Genomic DNA, 9,758 nt, shown 5'->3' on the forward strand with positions numbered 1-9,758 from the left:
GAAATGTATCAATTTTGTAATGTTAGCACTGATAAGTACTTAAAAAAGAAAAAAATATATATTGTAAGTATTCAACACAGCTAGTGTAGCGATACAACCATCCCGAATGATGTCTTGCGCGCAGCTAAAATGAGATTGTCCGAAACATTATGAAGCCGCGTGTACGTAAAGTCCGGCATGCACGCATACTCTGAGAAATGTTGGTGTATTGGTGATTCTATTCCCGATTTATTTTACAATTTCTGTCGCTGCAAATGAATAACTTTATATTTTATTACTTTTTTAATACACTTAATAGTTTTACGGAGGAATACAAAAAATTCTTAGTCCGTATCTATTATATTTTATAGTGATATTCTCATTTTTAAACTTGAGTTGTAATAAATATATATCACCGAGAGGGGAAGGTTAATTTCTAGACTAAGGAAACAGACTGTTAGTAAAGAAACTACTGTCAGTTAGCTGAGTCGGTAAAGAAACAGGAGTGATATCCGAATGTCACCCGTTTAGTCCCGGAATAGGTGGTTTCCTTTTTCTGGGATATAATTATTTCATATTTTTGTAATCATTTCACGTCTATCTGTCCGTGGAACTCGGAGCATGCGCTCAAAAAGCAAGAAAGTATTGTTTTAACCCTCTGTTATGGACTAGATGTCACGCGCGGTGCGATTCTGTATTTGCAGTAGATTTAGACTTGTTTACTTTATATTCTTTTTTAACATCTCATCAAAGATGAAGAAGAATATGGAAGTCTGGGCATTTACGGGGCTGACGACCGTCATAGGCTGGTTTAAGTGATCACATTACAGACGTGTAACATTCACCAATTCTACCCATTGTTGACAACCACACTACTCAAATTCTTGGATGTTCTATATATATGAACCAATTTTAGAAACCTTGTTCTTGAATCACTAGAACTTCACTAGAGACATCTATTGGTGAAATGTAAAGAAGCTTTTTACTAAGCAGAAACTCTTATATTAGTATGTGAGGTCCGAATCCTGGATTATAATCACACACATGAGAAACGCCAGAAAATACCATTTTCATTTTTATTATTAAGCTTATAATTTGACCAGATAATTTATTTACAACATTTTGAGTGTGTCCAAATACTTGTTCACAAAATCTGGATTATCTCCAATTACAGGAGTTATTTTCATATATGAATTTTCATATTCAAAATGTTGTTGTTTACTTTATATTAGTGCCCTCTGTGTTTTAATAGTAAAAGATTTTTTGGAATTTCTATTAAGTCCCCTCTGTGTTTCAGTAGGGAAACTAATAGCTGTCAGTTTGGTACCTGTGATAGTAGTGCTTTTTTTCATTTTTAATAGTTTATTTTTTTACCATTATGAGATTTTCGCAGAACGAATGTGTACTAGTTTCATCATAGAGGTAGTAATGCTAATAACATCTACAATTAATTTACACAGTTTAAATGTTTATCTTTTTTAAATTTTCACATTGTGAACTCATACATAATTCGCTCACTCCTTTCAACAACGTCATATCGCTCACTCCTTTCAAGAACATCATAAATCAAAAATCGTGAATTTTGAGTTAAGCATGTTTTCGGAATGCTTAGAAAATGTACTATATCCCAGCAAAAGCGGCAGATTTTTAACTTAATATTTACCCGCTACAGGGCAGAATGTGTTGTTTTTGCATTTTGAAGAAAAGGTATTGTTTTATTATTTTTTTAAATATACCTAATATTTTTCAAATGGAGAAAAAACCTTCAGGTTTTACCTAACAAGATCTGTTGCACAGTAAAAAGTTCAATAAGTGGCTTGTTATTTATTTTTAATACATTTTATTATATTTTTAAACTTTAAAAATGATCTCCTGAAAATTCAAATTTTTGATTTGACGTTGTTGAAAGGAATTAGCGAATTATCTTTGTTTATTTGCAAGTACTGAATTAATTTACAACATTTTGAGTGTGTCCAAATACTTGTTCACAAATCTGGATTATCTCCAAGTATAGGAGTTATTTTTCATATTATTTTGACATCTCAACATAGATGAAAAAGAATATGAAAGTCTGGCCATTTACGTGGCTTACCATCATAGGCTGGTTTAAGTGATCACTTGTAACAATCACCAATTCTACCCATGATTGACAACCACACTATTCAAATTCTTGGAAGTTTTATATATGTGATCCAATTTTGAAATATTGCTCAAGAATCACTGGAATTTTCACTAGTGACATCTATTGGTGAGACCAAGAAGCTTTTTTACTGCGCAGAAAGTCTTACATTTGTATGTGAGGTTTTACTTTTAGTTTCTCATTTTTATAAACTCTGTTGTTTTGGTGGACACAAACAAACTGCATAGTTTTATTATTAATATTGATTTGCGTATTTTGGAAATTTTTAATCATCTCAGTTAAAGCAATCCCTGTAAATTGTACTGTATTTAGTGCAATCTAAAGGTGGGGACTGACCGGAGCATTTCGTTGTAACGAACAACACGAGGATAACGAAACATCAATCCACATTTCTCTACAATAACGATGCACTCGCTCACAAACGAAGTCACATCCTTGGAGGACCTCTACTGGACTCCGAGAAGGTGTAGCTCCTACCACCAAGACAGGTCGTAAGTTACATGACTCATGTAGGTCTTGGCAGCGAGCTGTAATACAGAGGGAGGTCACAATAGACCTAATATGGTCGCAGTGACAGATCCCTTGACCCCAAAAAAAAAACGTCATGATGTCGCTCGCGGGGAGCATCCGACTATGGATGGAGCGCTCGGCTCGCTGTACCGACTATACGAATGCTCGCATCGTAACATGTTACGTTACGACAAAATGGCTGCAGTCAGTCCCCACCATAACATTTTTTATATTTTGTATGTTTAGTTTGAATAAGAAAGTTTGTGTTTTGTATTACTGTGTTTATATTTTTGTTAAAAAAACTTAATTATAATTATAAACTTATTAAATACATCGTAGTCATACAGGAGAAAGTGACTATTTGACATCTTACTAGCTTAATATTGCCCTGAAAAAATCCCAGTGATTTTATACTTGGAAGTATAATATATTGACTTGTTAAAAATGACTAACTGCATTGATGTTTATTTTCTTGCCAAGCAAAAATGACCAAGTGACAGTTGGACATTATTGCTTGTTGTAACAATTTTCAATACCATGAAGTTAAAGTTCTGTATGAAACATTTGACATTTAAATGTTTCTCCCTAAACAAAGTGACTAAATTGGAAATAAAATGGCCAGTATATGTATATTATTGATGGAAATATGTAAAAATCAAGAAAGAGTGATCCATATAATGTTAAGAAATAAAAGAATTAAGATTTGACGATATGTTAGATCTCAAATCTTCTTCTAACCCTTATCCGCACCTAATGGTGCATAGGGCACTGCATCGTATTGATGCGGTGTTATCTTGATCGAAGGCAAGGTGATCACTCCTGCGCTTCAGGGACCAGTCCAGGGTATTTGTTTTACCGTTCTTTCCTCACTCATTCGTTCTACATGTCCAAACCGTCTCAACACACCTTTCTTAATTTTATCAATAATGCTTATCTCAGCTTTGCATTCCTTCCTTATTTCACTATTCGCACATCTATCATACATCGTTTTGTCACACATTCTTCTGAGAGATCGCATTTTGACTACATTCAGTCTACTTTCATCCTTCTTTTGCCAACTCCATGTTTCACTTCCATACATTAGAGTTGGAACCAGGACTCCTTTGTGCACTGCCAGTTTAGCTTCCGCTGATAGGTTTTTATTAGCATAACTGATTTCAGTGCACCATTGACTTTGTTCCCAGCATTCACTCTCAAAATAAAATATATGAAGGATATTTATGTATACCTACAAGTGCCTTTAAAAATCAGAAGTTATTTATTACGTCCATACATTGTAAGCAATTACGAGTTAAAACACACATCGCCCACTCCTTTCAAGAACGCCATAAATCAAAAATCGTCAATTTTCAATTGTGCATGTTTTCGGAATGCTCAAAAAATGTACTAAATCCCAGCAAAAGAGGCATATTTTTAACTCAATATTTACCCGCTACAGGACAGAAAATGTTGTTTTCGCATTTTTAATAAAAGGTATTGTTTAATTATTTTTTAAATATACTTGATATTTTTCAAATGGAGAAAAAACCTTCAGGTTTTACCTTACAAGATCTGTTGCACACTAAAAAGTTCAATAAGTGGCTTGATATTTATTTTCAATACATTGTTATATATTTTTAAACTTTAAAAACGTTCTCCTGAAAAATCAAGTTTTTTGATTTATGACGTTCTTGAAAGGAGTGAGCGACATGTTATCCAAATTTGTAGAGAATATACTTTCTAAGGGTAATTCGGTGACCTTAGCAACAAAAGCTATAGTTTATTTATTTATTTTTAATTTAAGTTTTATTTTGTAAACATCACTTTTTCTTAAAATTTATGGCGACACGTGTTTCGATGCATTTCGCATCATTTTCAAACACCGTATATTAACCATGGTATTTACCAAGTAAAACTAAAATTAAAAATGTATAGATATTGTCACAAAGTAAGTGACTGCCGAATCAATTAATGAAAATTCTTCTAGCCCTTATTCTGCACCCAATGGTGCATAGGACACTGCATCGTATTGACACAGTGTTATCTTGATCGTTACTTACATGAAGCCCAGTCCAGGGTAATATTAAATAGAGCGTAAATCACAAAAAATATTTTCACCCCCTCCTGAGAATCGAACCCGAGACTTGCAGCACGGTAGCTAAAGACGCTAACCATTACACCACGGAGGCGGACATACGAAAATAGTTTTTTTAATTGCATAACGCTATTGTTCTTACAAAGTATCTTCAAAATGAGTACATTGTTAGGACGTTACCTATTATTGGACACAAACTAGCAGCATACCATTCCTTGGTTCATAGGTTTTTTTTAATTTTTTTTTTAAAAAGAGAAATATTAGTGTTTTTATTTTATTTACACAAATATTTCAATTTCATACTATTTCTAAGCGGCTCATTATTAGAAATTGGTATCAAATTAAGGTAGACTGGGTTCGAACCGAGAAACTCTGACTTGAGAGTCCGCGACACTAACCACGGGACCACAACCCGACACAGGTTAATAATAAGCTCCCCTCTGTGTCTTTCGCCTTGTCGTGGTAGGGGGGCTGTCGCCGCTTCTATGTTCCACTCTATGAATAATGTCAAAACGCATATCTAGAGTTACGGTGCAGTGTGTCGGACACCCAGTACCGGTGGTCGGGAGTGAGCAAGCGGGCTCCCGGGCATCGTCAGCCTGCAACCGCAGTGCGGAGGGGGTGGCCGACCTGGCCCCAGCCGCGTCCCCTGTTACAGGAAGATACGCGAGGTTGAAGCAGGTCCTCGCCCACCATCTTGACGAGCTTATCAAGAGGGGATAGCTTCCCTTGGAAACTCGCTCACATGGTTGGCGGAGGAGGTGGAGGAGCTGGAGAGGGCCGACGAGATCACTGCCCCCACCAGCCCCCAACGTAGAGCTGCTGCCGCCATGACGGCGTCTCCTCAGTTAGGTGCGGATGGAGAGGTCGCACCTGCTGCCAAGGAGATGAAAAGGAAGAAAAAGAGCGAGAGGACGCGCACCCCTCCCCCTGCTCCTGGCGACGCCCCCTGCCCACTCCAACTGGAACGCGGGCGACGGGCGGAGATTGGAGCCAAGTGGTGCATAAGCTCAAAAAGAAAAAGGGGCCGGGCACTACCGAAAGCACAAGGCCGAGGCTGGGAGAGGCGTTCATCATCAAGGCGACGGGTGCCACCTCCTACGCCGAGATCTGCAGAAGAGTGTCCAGGCACTCTTCGATGGCAACCCCCGAGGCGCCACTGGCTAAGACAGTGAGGCGCACCAGGGCAGGGGATCTCCTCATAGAGGCCGGAAGGGGCTCCATTGAGGGGCTCGAAAGGGCAGTCAGAGAGACTGCAGGAGAGGGCACAACTGTGCGCCGCGTGTTCCCCACCTTAACGGTCGTCATCCGCGATCTAGACGAGGGTGTCGAGAGGGGGGACGTGGCCGAGGCCCTCACCAAACAGGTGGAGGCGGACAGGGCGGAGCACGTCAGGGTCCTGAGCCTGCGCCTTGCCCACGGGAACACCCAGGTCTGCTGGTGCGAACTACCACGCAGCCAGCTGGCCATGGAACTCCTGGACAGGGGCAGGCTCAGAGTAGTGGTGTGCCGCCTCAGAGAAAGAGTAAGGCTCACGCAGTGCTTCCGGTGCCTGGAGTACGGGCATCGGGCGGCGTCGTGTCGGGCCACTGATAGGACCGGCCTGTGCCGGAATTGCGCTCAACCGGGCCACAAGTCTGCAGGGTGCAAGAAAAGCCCGCTCTGCTTCAGCTGCCCAAATAGGGATAATAAGCACCAAAGCGGGGGCTCGCAGTGCAGGCTCTTCAAGGAGGCGCTCGCACTTGCGAGGAGGAGGCACGGGCCAAATGACCATCCGGCTTCTCCAGATCAACTTGAACGGCTGCAAAGCCGCCCAGGATCTGATGCAAAAGGTGGCCCTCGAGCACCGTGCGGACATCGTCATTGTGTCCGAGCAACACAGGAACCAAAACAGGGGATGGTTCTCGGACACAAGCTCAAGTGCGGCTATTTTTGTGCCCGCGACGAGTCTGCGCGTGCACGGGGTGGCACCTGGTGGTGGAGGAGACGGATGGACCTGGATTGAGGCAGGGGGGTACAGGTTTTACTCCTGCTACTGCTCCCCAAATGCCACGATCCAGGAGTTCGAGGGGCAGTTAGAGGCCCTACACGACGACGCCCTCAAGGCTGGGGTCCCGATTGTGGTCGCGGGAGACTTCAACGCGAAGGCGGCATAGTGGGGGTCCTCGACGACCAACCGACGAGGTCGAATCCTCTGTGCAACGGCGGCCTCGCTGCGCCTCCACTCTGCGAACGTCGGAAATGCGCCGACATTCCAGAGGGGCACATCAACCTCGACAATCAATGTCACCTTTGCGGATGAGACGACGATTGGCAGGGTGAAGGGGTGGAGAGTCACCGAGGTATACTCGGCAAGTGACCACTGCTACATCGCCTTCTAACTCAAGGACGTCAATAGCAAAAATAGGCTTGACTCTCCCCCAGTCGGGTGGAGAGTCAAACAGCTCCAGCTGGACGCTCTGTGCGAGGCCATCGCGGAATGCGCTGAACCGCTTTCAGACGACTCCGCGGAAGAGATAGTGGCCAAAGTCACAGAGGCCATAATCAGGGGCTGCGATGCCTCCATGCCGAGGCGGAAGGACAACACGGGAGCCCTCCCGTGGGAGGCAGGTTTATTGGTGGAACGATACCATAACCGGCCTCCGACGAGAGTGCCTCGCCGCCAGTAGGAGATCGCAGCGAAGGCCAGATGACGAAGACAGGAGAGCCCTGTACAAGGCGGCCAAGAGCGCCCTCAAGAAGGCCATTAAGGGCAACAAAGAGCGGTGCTGGCTGGAGCTGTGCGGGTTAGTAGACGAGGACCCGTGGGGGCTGCCGTACAAGCTTGTGCGGCAGAAACTGCGGGGCCGCGTTTTTGACCCGTTCCTTAGCGAAATGGAGAACGTGAGAGAGGTAGTGGGGAAACTCTTCCCTAACCATGGCCCGAGGGAATGGCGCACGAGCAGCGCTCAGGAGGGGCCCACTCAGCCGCTTCCTTTCACCCGGGCGGAGCTGTCCCTGGCGGCCGGGCGGTTGAAAAATGGCAAGGCACCAGGACCCGACGGCATACCGAACGAGGTGATTTGGATAGTGGCTGAGAAATTCCCAGGACTCCTCTTGAGCATGTTCAACAAGTGCCTCATGGGGGGCAACTTCGGTACAGCATGGAAACGCCAAAAGCTCGTACTGACCCCCAAGGACGGCAAACCGCCGGGGCCGACAGCATACAGACCCCTCTGTATGCTGGATGGCCTGAGAAAAGTACTGGAGAGGCTTATCCTGCAGAGACATACTGTGCTGGTGGCGCTTGACGTGCGCAATGCGTTCAACTCTGCGTGATGGGAAGTGATTCTCAAAGCGCTGGAGTTGGACGTCGGGGCACCTGGCTACCTGACTCGCCTGCTCGAGGACTACTTTAGGGGGCGAACGCTCACCTACAGTGGTCCCGGTCTGGGGGAGGGGGGCCAGACGTGGAGCGTCACCGCGGGCGTCCCACAGGGATCGGTCATTGGCCCTTCCCTGTGGAACGTCATGTATGACGGGCTACTGAGAATAGACCTTCCCGAGGAGGCCAAGCTAGAGGCCTTCGCTGATGACGTCGTGGTGTTGATAACGGCAAAAACCGCGACCACAATCGATACCGCAGGCAACGAGGCACTGCGGAGAGTGAGCCGGTGGATGGGCCACGCGGGCCTGGAGCTTGCCTGCGAGAAGACCGAGGCGGTGTTTTTCACTCGGAAACGAACGATGACACCGCCAAGGCTACGCATAGGAGATTTTGACGTGTCCTATAAAAGGACACTCAAATACCTAGGCGTCCACCTTGATGGCAAGCTCCGCTTCACGGAACACGTGAGACAGGCAGCATCAAGAGCCGCCATCGTTGGGGAGCAGCTCGCCAGGCTAATGCCCAACATTGGCGGGCCTAAGTCTATAAGACGAAGGCTCCTCAGCGAGGTAGTTCACTCCACTCTCCTTTATGCCGCGCCCATATAAACCGACTCAATGAGAGTGGAGAGAACACGGCTCATGATGGCTGGAGTGCAGCGTCGGATGGCACTGAGGGTACCCATGGGATACCGAACAGTGTCTGAAGATGCTGCACTCAACGTGGCGGGAATAATTCCCGTGGACCTGAAGGCAGGCCACGTATGCGGGCATGGAGAAGGCGACCGTGCGGGTCGCCACGATGACTCGCTGGCAGGAGCGGTGAAGGGAAGGTAGACGCGGAGGCTGATAGGCGACCTCAGTGTGTGGGTGGGGAGGAAGCACGGTTGCCTGAGCTACCACCAGACCCAGCTGACGGGGCACGGCTGTTTTGGAGCCTATCTGAATAGGATAGGCAAGGAGGAATCAGCTGCGTGCCACCACTGCGACTCTGGCGAGGACTCGGTGGGGCACACTATATTTGAGTGCCCCTCCTGGGACCCGCTCAGGAGGGAGCTGGAAGAGTCTCTCGGTGGGGCCCGAGTCTCACTGATAGAGATGGTCCCCTCCATGCTCCAAAACGCGCCCTCCTGGTCCAGCTGGGAGAAGTTCGCGAGGGCGATTATGCTCTCGAAAAAGGAGGCCGAGCGGGAAAGGCGCCTCCACCCTCGCCGCGCCGATGCGGGCACAGGCGGACTCCCGCAGCCCGGTGACACAGGCGAGGCGCACTAGGTGGTCCTCCGTTGCGTAGGTGTGATTAGGTCGGTGGTCGGTAGTAGGTAGCTTTAGGGACGCCTGTCAGTGACCGGGCCGGGCAGACCGTAGTGCCCAAGTCGAAAGAGGCGAGGAAGAATACCTCACAGACCGGCGACCCAGCGAAGTATATTCATCATTGAGATCCGCTGGGTTACGCCACTGCGAGAGGGGGGAGTTTTTAGCCAGTAAAAATCTGGCACTACCTGGCAGTACGGGCTGCCAGGTGTCTATGAAGATTTTCTCCCCCTCCGCAAAAAAAAGGTTAATAATAACCTACCCACTCAATTTAAAGTCATACAATCAAGAACTTAATATTATTAAAACTAAAAAAATAATAGCTTAGCCATGAAATTATAGATAAAATTTAAAAAAAAAAGTACATATTATTTTTTT

The 9,758-nt window shown here is 45.6% G+C and overlaps 1 pseudogene; it reads left to right on the forward strand.

The window, feature by feature from the left end:
* The first annotated feature begins 8,714 nt into the window (after window positions 1-8,714).
* LOC148309304 (uncharacterized) lies at window positions 8,715-9,341 on the forward strand (annotated as a pseudogene).
* Window positions 9,342-9,758: the final 417 nt, after the last annotated feature.

The sequence above is a fragment of the Brachycentrus maculatus genome, unplaced genomic scaffold, assembly GCF_059751285.1.
Source record: "Brachycentrus maculatus isolate JH-2025_06_01 unplaced genomic scaffold, ASM5975128v1 h1tg000131l, whole genome shotgun sequence".
Classification (NCBI taxonomy): Eukaryota; Metazoa; Arthropoda; class Insecta; order Trichoptera; family Brachycentridae; genus Brachycentrus; species Brachycentrus maculatus.